At 43.5% G+C, this 14,439-nt stretch overlaps 1 protein-coding gene across 14 annotated transcripts in view; it reads left to right on the top strand.

The window, feature by feature from the left end:
- The window catches only part of LOC143291754 (uncharacterized), a 364,123-nt gene that overhangs the window by 331,638 nt on the left and 18,046 nt on the right, over nucleotides 1-14,439 (top strand). The window lies entirely within an intron of this gene.

Here is a 14,439-nt window from a genome sequence, read left to right as displayed (position 1 = left end):
GGTGTATATCTTCCTGGCGTCATCTTCCCCCACACACACACACACTTCACTTTGCGCAATGAACGCCGACACTTCGAGGCATGTGGTGTGTCCCTATTCATGTAATGTGCAGCTTTTACTGCTGCGTTGAATGACACCGTGTTGGTAGAAGAGTTGGGTGTGTGTGTGTGTGTGTGTCAGTGTGTGCTGTTCAGTTTAACGTCAGTCCGCACGTAATGTGATTTTAGACGGGGTGTGTGTGTGTGTGTTTGTCAGTGTTTGCTCGTCCATTTAACGTCTATCCGCACGTATTGTGATGTTAGACGGTGTGTGGTGGGGGGTCAGTGGGGGTGGGGGTCCTGCTTTTGATCATTGTTAGTGACTAGAGAAGGTATGTGCACCATTCAAGGGTAGGATGGATGATCTATTCTTTTGTCAGTGAGCTGCTGGTTCAACAACTCGGTGTTTATCGAAACACGCCCCCACCACCCCCCCCTTACTCTCCCCCCCCCCTTACTCTCCCCCCCCCCCTACTCTCCCCCCCCCCCTTACTCTCCCCTCTCGTCCCCGTCCTCCTCTCTCCCTCTGTCTGCCCTCCCTTCATCTCCCTTTCCATGTATCTCTCCCTCTCTCTCTGTCCCCCCTTCCTCTCCCTTTCCATGTATCTCCCCCGCTCTCCCTCTCTCTCTCTCTCTGTCCCCCCTTCCTCTCCCTTTCCATGTATCTCCCTCTCTCTCTGTCCCCCCTTCCTCTCCCTTTCTATGTATCTCCCTCCTCTCTCTCTCTCTCTGTCCCCCCTTCCTCTCCCTTTCTATGTATCTCCCTCCTCTCCCTCTCTCTCTGTCCCCCCTTCCTCTCCCTTTCTATGTATCTCCCTCCTCTCCCTCTCTCTCTGTCCCCCCTTCCTCTCCCTTTCTATGTATCTCCCTCCTCTCTCCCTCTCTCTCTGTCCCCCCTTCCTCTCCCCTCTCGTCCCCGCCCTCCTCCCTCCCTCTCTCTCTGTCCCCCCTTCCTTTCCATGTATCTCCCTCCTCTCCCTCTCTCTCTGTCCCCCCTTCCTCTCCCTTTCTATGTATCTCCCTCCTCTCCCTCTGTCTGTCCCCCCTTCCTCTCCCTTTCTATGTATCTCCCCCTCTCTCTCTGTCCCCCCTTCCTCTCCCTTTCTATGTATCTCCCTCCTCTCCCTCTCTCTCTGTCCCCCCTTCCTCTCCCTTTCCATGTATCTCCCTCCTCTCCCTCTCTCTCTCAGTCCCCCCTTCCTCTCCCTTTCCATGTATCTCCCTCCTCTCCCTCTCTGTCTGTCCCCCCTTCCTCTCCCTTTCCATGTATCTCCCTCCTCTCCCTCTCTCTCTGTCCCCCCTTCCTCTCCCTTTCCATGTATCTCCCTCCTCTCCATCTTTTCCCTTCCCCTACCATCTTCTCCTCTCTTTCCCCTCTGTCTGTCTGTCTGTCTTCTTCTTCTTTAGCAGCTACAGTCATCTTCATCTTCATTCCGTTACACGACCAACATCGACTTGCCGATGACTCGGTCGTGGTTCATGCACGCTGGGTATTTTCGTGTCTCCATAATCCACCGAACTCTCACAATAGGTTACAGGATCTTTAACGTGCGTATTTGATCTTCTGCGTGCGTATACACACGAAGGGGGTTCAGGCACTAGCAGGTCTGCCTGCGCATATGTTGACCAGGGAGGTCGGAAAAAATCTCCACCCTTTACCCACCAGGCGCCGTTACCGAGATTCGAACCCGGGACCCTCAGATTGAAAGTCCAACGCATAATACCAACCACTCGGCTATTGCGCCCGTCATTCTGACTCATCATTCTGAATACAAATTTGAAAAGGGCAGGATAGAATTGTCAAGAGGTGTATAGCAATAAATGGTGTAAGAAACGAAGTGTTGTCTGTCGTGAACGACCACTGTATCACACACACACAAAGGGAATACATTCAACAACAAAAAAAAGAGGAGAGTTTAGTACGAGCACAATACAAACACTAGAAGCGGGTTGGTCCATTGACAAGTTGACGCTCCCACTCCCACGCACACGGCATTCCTCTCCATCCCCTCACCATCATAATTTATCTGCAGTTACCGTTCCTCCCCCCTGCCCCCCTCATCAACCACTGTCTACACACCCCTCCCCCATCTCCCAAGCTTCCCTCACACCCCTCTTCCCCCCCTGCAACGCTGACAGGAGGGGAGAAAAAGTAATCGGAATACTCTGAGTGGTACTGCTGGTATGGTATGGCAGGGCTGTAGTTGTATTGCTCTTCAGCCTTTTCTGTCTGGCCGTCCGCTTCCTCCTCCCCCCCCCCCTTCCCACACACAAATTATCTCCCTCTCTCTGTGTCTGTCTCTGACTCTGTCTCTCTTTATCGTTATCACTCTCTCTCTCTCTCTCTCTCTCTCTCTCTCTCTACCCATCCATACCAGCTCTCTCTAGCTCTCTCTCTCTCTCTCTCTCTCTCTCCCCTCCCTCCCTCCCCCCCTCTGTCTGTCTCTCTCTCTCTCTCTCTCTTGACCCATCCATACCAGTTCTTACTCACTCTCTCTTTGTCTGTGTGTCTGTCTGTCTGTCTATTTGTCTGTCTCTGACTCATCCTGTGACTCTCCGTCTCTTTGTATATCTTTCTGTGTCTCTCTCTCTGTCTCTGTCTCTTTGTTTTCTCTCTCTCTCTCTCTCTCTCTCTCTCTCTCTCTCTCTCTTTCCCCACCCCCTCTCTCTCTCTTCCCCCACCCTCTCTCTCCCTCTCACTCTGCCTCGCCCACTCCTTGACCCCATCCATACCAGCCACAAGCCAATCCTCTCAATGTGTGCATGACATAAGCATCACACACCCACAGGTTGTGGTTTGCATCCCAGCTGCACGGTACCCCTGCGCCACCGGGGACCACTGTGGGAACGAAACATGATAGATCTGTGGTCGGGGGTAGGGGGGTTGGGGGGGGGGGGGGGAGAGGAAGGGGAGGGGGAGAGAGAGAAACTCGGTTTGGTTCCACCATAAACACTCCCCGTTCCGTCTAAGTGGCGTCACAGCTGTATGCAAATGACAGCGGTCAGTTGGGGGTCAGTGATGTGTGTGTGTGTGTGTGTGTTGTTTTGTTTTTTTTTTTTTTTTTTAAGGGGGGGGAGGTGCAGGAGGGGGGGGAGAGAGAAGTAAAATAAGAACATGTGTGGGTGGGTGGGTGGGTGGGTGGCTGTAGTATGTGTGGATTCCATTCTGTTTAGTATGTGTACGTTCAGTTGTACTGTGTTTTTTTGTGTAGTGACATGTGTGAGTGTGCTCGTGGTCATGCATGTCACGTGTGCACGTGCATTAATTTGTATGTGGTGTGTGTGTGTGTGTGTGTGTGTGGACCTGCGCACTGTTTCGACATATGTGTTGTGTGTCAAAATGATGTAAATGCTTTGTGTCATGCATGCACTTGTCCACATTTGTGTGTGTGTGTGTGTGTGTCAGTGTGTTTGTGCGTGTGTTGATGTGTGTGTGTGTTGAGTGTGTGTGTGTGTGTGTATGTGTGAGAGAGAGACAGACAGACAGACAGACACAGACAGAGGATAGACAGGTGCTGCCCATCACGGTCAGGATATCATCTTCAGACGACTCTCTCTTTGTCTTAGAATGTCAGCCTGGGTCTCCAGTGATGCCAGATCATTTCGGCATTAGCACAGAATCGGATTACCACCGGCCGCCATTAAGTGGGGGGGTGGGGGGTGGGGGGCGGACCTTGACAGTGTGCGTGTGTGTGTGTTCGCGTGCAAGGGCGTTTGTGCGCTGGCCTCTGTGGATGTGTGGGTGGATGCGTGTGTGTGCGCGCGTGTCTCATGCAGTTAGTTATGTGTAGAGTGTCAGGGATAAGCTGGGAATAGATGGGTACAGATGTCGCCAGAGAGAGAGGGAGGAAGGGAGAGAGAGAGAGGGGGGGAGGGAGGGAGGTAGAGAGAGGGGGGGAGAGAGGAAGAGAGAGAGAGGAAGGAAGAGAGACGAAACACAGGACAGGCAGGGCGGAGAGAGGACTTTGCTGCGTGGGCTGTTTCGTTGTCAGTGTCAGCAAGGGTGGACTTGATGTGTGTGTGTGTGTGTGTGTGTGTGTGGTGTGTGTGTGAGTGTGTGTTTGTGTGTGAGTGTGTGTGTGTGTGTGTGTGTGCGCTTTAACGTGTATCCATGACTGTGCTTTTAAATGAAGTGTGTACTTTTGTCTGTCAGTCTGTATCTGTGTGTGTGTGTGTACGTGCGTGCGTGTGCGTACGACCACGGCAGCAACTGTAAGTGATACTGATGGCATGCGCGCACACACACACACACACTGTTCATTTTCCCCCTTCTCTCCCCCCTCCTCCCTCTTTCTCCACCACCACGCCCCTCCTTCCCCTTCCCTCCCCTCCCCTCCCCCTTGTATCCAAACTGACAATGTACAGATGTCACACTGTGCATTTTTACTACCCAGGCAGGTGTATGTATTATGTGTGTCTGTAGCTGAATGTGTGTGTGGGGGGGGGTGGGGGTGGCGGGTGGAGGGGGGGGGGAGGGGTTGTGGGTTGCATATTTGTGTTAGTGGGTGGGTGTGCATGTTTGTGCTTAATGTGAGGGGGGTGGGGGAGATGGGGGGTGCAGTTGGGTGTCGGAGCAGTGTTCTTTGCTTGTGGGGGTTTGTGTGTGTGAGCGACTGGGAGAGAAGGTGGGGGGTGGGGTTGGGGGTGGGGGGGTAGATGAACTGTTTCCGTCCATGTAGAATTGAAAACAGATTTTTTTTTTTTTTTAATATATATAATTGATTTCATTGTAAATGAAGTGCAGTATGAACGTGGAAACAAAGGAGAAACAGAACGTGTGTTGAACAGCTGTTGAAGACAGCCGCACAAGCTGTATGTCGGCAATTCTTGTTCATCGTCCACCCAGTGTCAAGGGCTGCGTTGAGGTGCGGCTCAGTGGTATTGCCGCCCGACCAGCTAGCTAGCAAGTGTAGACAGGTTCCAGCCCCTTATACAGACCAAGGTTTTTAATCCAACACCACCCCTCTCCACTTCAGTAGTTGTCAGGGTGCTAGTCTTTCAGAAGACATGATAAGCCAAGGTCGCAGCTGCAGCATGCATTTAGGGCATGTAAAAAAAAAATTTTTTTAATCTCATAGCAAAATAGTTTTCTGTGGGAAATTTGTGTTGAAAAATTTGGCTTTGAAAGTAAAGAAAATACACTTGCAGTCAAAAAAAAAAAAAAAAAAAAAAAAAAGGGGCTTTGCACTGTGACAATACACTCTACTTGGGGAGAGCAGCCCGAATTTCACCTTACGAGATAACAACAACAAAATGACGATAATGATAATGCTAATAATAATGATAATAACACTGATATAATACACTGTCAGGCAGACTGCTTGCAGGCATAAGAAATGAATGCATTGCGTTCGGCATTGTTTTCCTTCTTCAGAGGGGAAAACTGATTGGTGTCAACAAACAAGCCAGTCAAATTCTGTAGAATTTGAGGTTATTTTGCGTGTGCACGCATACACACACACACACACACACACACACACACACACACACACACACACACACACACACACACACACACACACACACACACACACACACTACACACACACACACACACACAACAGCAAAACACTGCACATCAAATGCACACACACACAAAGCACACACATGCACAGACACACACAGTACACATTCACACCCATACCCATGCACACACACACAAACCAGTTCAAGATAATGTGAAAAATATTGTTTTGAGAAATAGTTGCACTGTATTCATGCCGTTAGATGTGTTTTTAATAATGCAGAATATTCATAAACTGGACAGAAAGAGGCAAGCCTCCCAGAAGAAAAGTAAGAATAAAATGATGTCTCCACATCAGTGAAGATAAGTATTTTTCTTCGTGCTGATTAAAAAAAAAAAAAAAAATAAAAAAACAGTTCTAATTATACAGCAGATGGAAATTGATTGAAGGTGTCTCTGTTACTCGAGGATTGCAATTACTCGAGAACTGCATTAAAAGGAAATGAAACAGAATGAATTTTTGTTAAAGCAGGTATTGAGATACACAAATACACATGCTTTTTTTCCACCAAGCCCGGAAATGTAGGGGGGAAAAAGGGGGTGGAGTGGGGGGGGGGGGAGTTTATGGGTGTACTTGAAAAAGGAACACAAAAGGAATTATTAACAAGAAAGAAAACAAAATGGAGTGTCACAGAACAACACACAAGATATGAATGAAAAAGACTAAGAACATCTGGCAAACAAAGACTCTCTTTTTCTCTCTCATTCGCATTTTCATTCTCTCTCTCTTTCCCCCCCTCCTAAATGCTCCCTTTCCCTCACCCCCATCTTACCCCACCCCCCACCCCCACCCCCTCCCTCATGTGTCTAGATTGCACATGTGCACGCACACACATGAATGCGATTATTGTTTTTAACAAATCACAGAGATCTTCAGTGAGGGATGTTGTCTTGCCTTTCTTTAGATCTCGGAAGCAGTGTTACCTCACGCAGTGCAGTAATGATTAGGGGAGACAAAGGGGTCTACTGAGTGGAATATTTGAGCAAAGAAAACAACATAATGAAAGCAGGTGTTGAAATGTGAAATGACTTGCTTCAGAAGGCAGTGACAGCATGCAGGTTTTAAAAGGTTTGGGTTTTGTTTGTTTGTTTTTTTCAACTGTAAATAGAAACTGACATGTCATTTTGCAGTCTTTAAAGAATAAGAATAACAAGTCTGCAGAAAAAGTGTATATCTGGAAAGGATCTTTCCAGCCAAAATTGAGGTTTTCCTTTTTGTAACAGATGATTTGATTTATTCAAGGCGGATAAAACAGCACTCAAAGACAATGCCTCCGTTTCATCTAGATTCTTGACATGGTTGTTGGAAATATTTGACCTTTTGGGTTTTTAAAGAGTTGTAGTTTGTTTGTTTTTAAGATGTTGGTAATTTTTGCGGTTAAAAAAAAAAAAAAAAAAAGTGTCTGAAGCCTGGTTCAGTCGATAAACATTGAAGGACAACTCCCAACATAATTCTCTCCCCTGCTTCCATTTCTGGCACTTGCTGAATGTCAGCGTCGCGCATATATTGTGGAGCTCTGAACTGGGGAATTAGTGCAGTGTGTGTCTGTGTGTGTTGTGGTTTTTGTGTGTGCTGAAAATATGTATGTGGCAGTGCATGTTGTGTGCATACCCGTACGTGTGTGTCTGTGTGTCACTGTGTTCAGTGAACAGATTTTGTCTTCTCTGGGGGTTTTTTTTTTGTGTTTGTTTGTTTGTTTTGTTTCTCGCATGTGGGTGAAGACAGATACATGTGCGCGCGCGCACACACACACACACACACACACACACACACACACACATGAATAGGTAGATAGATAGATAGATAAATAGACAGATAGATAGAAATGAATGTCAACATCACTTCACTGTCTCAATATAGATTATCATGCCACCATGTAGCTCGCAGTATAAAAACAATCTTTCCTCTCAAAAGAAATGTACATGTTCAAGCATTCACTCAGATCACACACAAAAATTATGTACCCTCTCTTAATGCAAACTTGCATGCATGTATACATTCATAACGCAACCAGAGAATTGCCTGTTAGCATGTTGACTATGAGACGAAAGTAACTAAGATATTGTCAATAATATACATAACAGAAATCAGACTGATATGATCATTAAGTGCAATCCCTTTGAAATATTTCAATCAGTAATTCTTCTATGAAGAAGAGAAATAGGGAGAGAGAACGCACACTACAAGAACTATGATTAATAATTTTATATATTCCCAGGTGATGCGCATTTTGGATTGATTCTAAAAGGGGGTGGGGGGGGGGGGGGTCTTTTCTTTTTAAGCCACACTGGATGAATTGTGATTTACTTCATTCTGTTCTAATGAAAGAACGCCAATGGGAAAATGCTGTAAAGAACTTGGGAATTGATTCAAGCTGTCGAATGTTTGTTGTCGAGCCTTTGAACTGAAAATGGTTAGTGAGTTTCCTCCCCAAAGCCAACAACAAAGCAGCAGGATACGAGAAACAATTTGGAAAAATGTCTTGCAGAACATATTAAAAAGGCATTCACAGAAAAGTGTCTTTCAGAACATATAAAAAAAGCATTCACAGAAAAGTGTCTTTCAGAACATAAAAAAAGCAATCACAGAAAAGTAAAAAAGCATTCACAGAAAAGTGTCTTTCAGAACATAAAAAAAGCAATCACAGAAAAGTAAAAAAGCGTTCACAGAAAAGTGTCTTTCAGAACATAAAAAAAGCAATCACAGAAAAGTAAAAAAGCATTCACAGAAAAGTGTCTTTCAGAACATAAAAAAAGCAATCACAGAAAAGTAAAAAAGCGTTCACAGAAAAGTGTCTTTCAGAACATAAAAAAAGCAATCACAGAAAAGTAAAAAAGCATTCACAGAAAAGTGTCTTTCAGAACATAAAAAAAGCAATCACAGAAAAGTAAAAAAGCATTCACAGAAAAGTGTCTTTCAGAACATAAAAAAAGCAATCACAGAAAAGTAAAAAAGCGTTCACAGAAAAGTGTCTTTCAGAACATAAAAAAAGCAATCACAGAAAAGTGTCTTTCAGAACATAAAAAAAGCAATCACAGAAAAGTGTCTTTCAGAACATAAAAAAAGCAATCACAGAAAAGTAAAAAAGCATTCACAGAAAAGTGTCTTTCAGAACATAAAAAAAGCATTCACAGAAAAGTGTCTTTCAGAACATAAAAAAAGCAATCACAGAAAAGTGTCTTTCAGAACATAAAAAAAGCAATCACAGAAAAGTGTCTTTCAGAACATATAAAAAAGGCATTCACAGAAAAGTGTCTTTCAGAACATATTAAAAAAGGCATTCACAGAAAAGTGTCTTTCAGAACATATTAAAAAAAGGCATTCACAGAAAAGTGTCTTTCAGAACATATTAAAAAAAGGCATTCACAGAAAAATGTCTTTCAGAACATATTAAAAAAAGGCATTCACAGAAAAATGTCTTTCAGAACATATTAAAAAAGGCATTCACAGAAAAGTGTCTTTCAGAACATATTAAAAAAAGGCATTCACAGAAAAGTGTCTTTCAGAACATATAAAAAAGCATTCACAGAAAAGTGTCTTTCAGAACATAAAAAAAGCATTCACAGAAAAGTGTCTTTCAGAACATATTAAAAAAGGCATTCACAGAAAAGTGTCTTTCAGAACATATTAAAAAAGGCATTCACAGAAAAGTGTCTTTCAGAACATATTTTAAAAGGCATTCACAGAAAAGTGTCTTTCAGAACATATTAAAAAAGGCATTCACAGAAAAGTGTCTTTCAGAACATATTAAAAAAGGCATTCACAGAAAAGTGTCTTTCAGAACATAAAAAAAGCAATCACAGAAAAGTGTCTTTCAGAACATAAAAAAAAGCATTCACAGAAAAGTGTCTTTCAGAACATAAAAAAAGCATTCACAGAAAAGTGTCTTTCAGAACATATTAAAAAAGGCATTCACAGAAAAGTGTCTTTCAGAACATAAAAAAGCAATCAAAGTGTCTTTCAGAACATAAAAAAAGCAATCACAGAAAAGTGTCTTTCAGAACATAAAAAAGCAATCACAGAAAAGTGTCTTTCAGAACATAAAAAAGCAGTCACAGAAAAGTGTCTTTCAGAACATAAAAAAGCAGTCACAGAAAAGTGTCTTTCAGAACATAAAAAAGCAATCACAGAAAAGTGTCTTTCAGAACATAAAAAAGCATTCACAGAAAAGTGTCTTTCAGAACATAAAAAAAAGCATTCACAGAAAAGTGTCTTTCAGAACATATTAAAAAAGGCATTCACAGAAAAGTGTCTTTCAGAACATAAAAAAGCATTCAAAGTGTCTTTCAGAACATAAAAAAAGCAATCACAGAAAAGTGTCTTTCAGAACATAAAAAAGCAATCACAGAAAAGTGTCTTTCAGAACATAAAAAAGCATTCACAGAAAAGTGTCTTTCAGAACATAAAAAAAGCAGTCACAGAAAAGTGTCTTTCAGAACATAAAAAAGCAATCACAGAAAAGTGTCTTTCAGAACATAAAAAAGCAATCACAGAAAAGTGTCTTTCAGAACATAAAAAAGCAGTCACAGAAAAGTGTCTTTCAGAACATAAAAAAAAGCAATCACAGAAAAGTGTCTTTCAGAACATAAAAAAAGCAATCACAGAAAAGTGTCTTTCAGAACATAAAAAAGCAATCACAGAAAAGTGTCTTTCAGAACATAAAAAAAGCAATCACAGAAAAGTGTCTTTCAGAACATAAAAAACATTGATGGAAAAGTCTTTCAGCTGCACGTAGAACATTTGCATGTATTTAAAATAGATGTGCCTAATAAGAAATCCAAACATGTTTGTTACAAAGTGAAAGGTCACAGGAAGCACAGTGTGTGTTGTGTGATGAAGCATATCTCCCCCACCCCACCCCCCCCCCACCCCACCCCCAACAACCCCACCCCACCCCACCCCCAACAACCCCACCCCCACCCCCACCCCCACCCCCAACAGCCCCACCTGCTCTTCCATCCCCCACCCCCACCCCTCCCAATTTGTCACACCTGTATGGTCTCCCTATCCCCCCCCCTCCAGTGCCCCCAGTGCCCCCCACCAAAACCCCCTCCCCACACCCCCACCCCTCCCAATTTGTCACACCTGTATGGTCTCCCTATCCCCCCCCCTCCAGTGCCCCTAGTGCCCCCCACCAAAACCCCCTCCCCACACCCCCACCCTGCTTATCCAATTCTGATTTGTAATTTCACCTGTATAATGGAACACACAGTTCTACTTAACCCAAGGTGCACATTCAGATTTTTTTTTTTTAACTGAGCTTGAGGGCTGTTTCTCATTTTTCTGTTATTGTATTGAGTCTTAGGACAGAATGTTTTTAACTTGGGAATTTTGGAGATAGATTTTTTTTTTTTTTCTGATCTGGGAATTTTTCGGACAGGATGTTGAGGTTTTTAACTGACTGAAACACCCCTACCGTGTACAAATGTTCTGATTAGCAACAACAGGTCTCGTTAGCTGATCAAGGATTTTATTCGTTGTTGGCGGAGGAGGTTGGATCAAGATCTTCTTCTTCTCAATACCTCTGTCTTTCGTGACTCCACCCATCCAAAGACACCACAACAAAAAAAAGAAAAAAAAACATGTTTTACATCCTGTGGTTAACCCCTCTAGTGCTGCCGACAAGTTTGCATGTCAGTGAAGGGCTGTTGCATGGCTGACATAAGATTGGGCGCACAGGTCAGGGTGGCGGTTATCACTGGACTTGTTCCTCTTGTGACTGACTGCCTGCCTTAGTTTGTTGAGCAAAATCAGTGACAGCATGCACATGGTGGTCACATGGTTATGGCGCTTGGTTCTCGCCTGAGTTTCCCCGAGTTCAATCCTTTGTCGTACTTGGTGAGTAAAGGGTGGAGATTTTTCCAATCTCCCAGGTCAGCATATGTGCAGACCTGTTTGTGCCTTAACCCCCTTTGTATGTATATGCACACACAAGATCAGATACGCACGTCAAAGATCCTGTAATCTGTCTCAGCGTTGGGTGGATTATGGAAACAAGAGCATACCCAGCATGCACCCCCCTGAAAAACAGTATAGCTACCTACATGGCCGAGTAAAAAAAAAAAAAAAAAAAAACCCAAAATGGTCATACATTTAAAATATAATAAGTCTGTATGAGTGTGTGTGTGTGTGTGTGCAAGTTACACAGGAAACGAATGATGAGCGCCCAATGGCAGCTGTCAGTCGGCTCTACCCAGGTAGGCAGCCTGTTATACAAATGACCCCGTGTTTGTAGAGCGCATGGAGCTTGGTCTCTGTCCAAGGATATCCCTATCATCATCATTAAGAAAGAAAAAAGAGAGAGAGAGAAAAAAAAAAGCACACAAAAAGTGTAATTCTGGAACTAAGAATTCATGCTGCACTGATTTCATTCCACAAAGGTTGTGCAGTGAGGGAGATCCGTTCAGTTCAGAGTCTCAAGGAGGCATCACAGTGTTCAGACAAACCCTTATGCGTGACACCACATCTGCTAAGCAGATACCTGACCAGCAGCCTAACCCAGTGCACTTTATCAGGCCTTGAGAGGGAAAAAAAACAATACATGAACAAATAAATGCATAAGTCATCAAATTAGTAAACAAATGAATTAGAATGAATAGGTAGATGAATCTTGAAATAATATGAAATAAAATAAAGATAAGTAAGCAAACAGATAAATAAAATGAGAGTGAAAACAAGCAAATGTAAATAAACACACACACACACACACACACACACACACACACACACACACACACACACACACACATGCAACAAATATGCAGTTTCACAGATCTGAAAGCACAAACAAACATACACAGGCCCAACACGACATATAAAAGCACACAAGCCCGCCCCCCCTAAAGTGGTTGACACTGTTAACAGGCAACCCCACTTAGCAGCAAAGGGGTTAAAACCATTGACGGGCATCCCCGCCTTAGCAACAGACAATCTGTGCATGTAGAAAGGTCAGAGGCGAGACCACAGTGCTGGGAAGGTGGTGGGGGGGGGGGGGGGATGGGACAGGGAGGGAGGGAGGGAGGGAAGGGGAAGCATGCTGAACAGCCTGTTGTTTGTCTGACATGTGGACTGGCACGCTGAGGAGCAGGGCTGAGAGAGTATGTTATGGATCAGAGGCATTGCCGCAGAGTGGGTCAAGCGTTGGACTTGTGATCCAGTGTTCACCAGTGATCAGGGTTAGGTATGGTGTTGTGTCCCTTGGGAAAGGGACGTTACTCCGTTTTTCCTCACTCCACCCAGGAATTAATGAGTCCCGGACTTGGGTCGGGGAAAGTTAAAATGACGGAAGACGAGGACAGGGCCTCGCGCCTTCCTGTTCCGAGCCTTAGACACAGTGGATGTGAATTCACTGCCCTTGATTGGCATTAAAGGCAGTAGGATCTTTAACCTGTTTAACCTTAAGGTTAGGTTACTCTCGCATGACTTGCAGGCTGGCTTGGACCAATCCATTACTTATGCTTTCCCTTGGTGTTGAATGGTGGTATTGGGATCTTATATATTACAGCTCATACCCTGCGGCTCAAAATGCACTGGACAGTTCGTGTGGAATAAATAAGACCTGGGAATATAATAGATTTTTTTTAAAGTGTCAAGATACAGATTCGTTAAATATTGTAACAAAATACAGTAGAACATCTCTCATAACTAGTAACAAAATACAGTAGAACATCTCTCATAACGAGTAACAAAATACAGTAGAACATCTCTCATAACTAGGAACAAAATGCAGTATAACATCTCTCATAATGAGTAACAAAATACAGTAGAACATCTCTCATAACTTGTAACAAAATACAGTAGAACATCTCTCATAACGAGTAAAAAAAATACAGTAGAACATCTCTCATAACGAGTAACAAATACAGTAGAACATCTCTCATAACTTGTAACAAAATACAGTAGAACATCTCTCATAACGAGTAACAAAATACAGTAGAACATCTCTCATAACGAGTAACAAAATACAGTAGAACATCTCTCATAACGAGTAACAAAATAAGTAGAATATCTCTCATAACTAACCCCTCTCCTTTCTCACCCCCACACACACACCCCTCACACACACACACACACACACACACACACACACGCCCACACACAAACATCATACATCCAGTCATACACACACAAACATCATACATCCATTCATACACATACCCCCCGCCCCTCCTACCCTTCCCAACACACAAATCCACTCATACACATGTACAAAGACGGTCTGCAGGAGGTTGCGGGGGTAGTTTAAATGTTATTTACATTGTACTTTCCATGAAGTTCAGTGGAATAAATGCATGCTTTTTTAGATTAGTGTACATCAGACTGAATCTTTAAATCGAAGAAACGCCATGCCCCAAAAAAATAATTAAAAAAAACATGTAAAGATTCAGCATTATTTACCCATGTAAACGATGGAAGGAAAGAAAGAAGAGACAAAACTGATGTTGTGGTTGTCCTGTGGCAAATAATGCAGTGGTAGATGGACTCCAATAGATTAAAAAAAAAAAAAAAAAAAATCAATGCAGTTTTTAGTACTAGTTGCATAGTGTGCTCAGTGGAAATGATAGAATTGAACCAGAAACCCACGAGAATGAACGAACTTGACCGTACGTCAGCCATGCCAGCAGCAGCAGCTTTGTGTGTGTAGACTTGTTTGATGGTTGTTGAGCACGATATTAGTTCCTTCTTTCTTTTTCTTTTCTTTTCTTTTTTTTTTTTTTTTTTTTTCTGTTCGTCTTATCACCCTCTGCCCCAACACTACTGGCTATGCCCACTCTGTCCTGTCCCTCATCAGATGTGGAGTGGATTTTCATTGCGCTGTGTGTCTGAATTCATCTTGTTCAGTGTCAGTAGCATTTGGTTCCATGGCTTACCATTCC

The sequence above is a fragment of the Babylonia areolata genome, chromosome 17 (genome assembly GCF_041734735.1).
Source record: "Babylonia areolata isolate BAREFJ2019XMU chromosome 17, ASM4173473v1, whole genome shotgun sequence".
Classification (NCBI taxonomy): domain Eukaryota; kingdom Metazoa; phylum Mollusca; class Gastropoda; order Neogastropoda; family Buccinidae; genus Babylonia; species Babylonia areolata.
The sequence above is the reverse complement of the archived record's forward strand: the minus strand, read 5'-3'. Positions and strand labels throughout refer to the sequence as shown.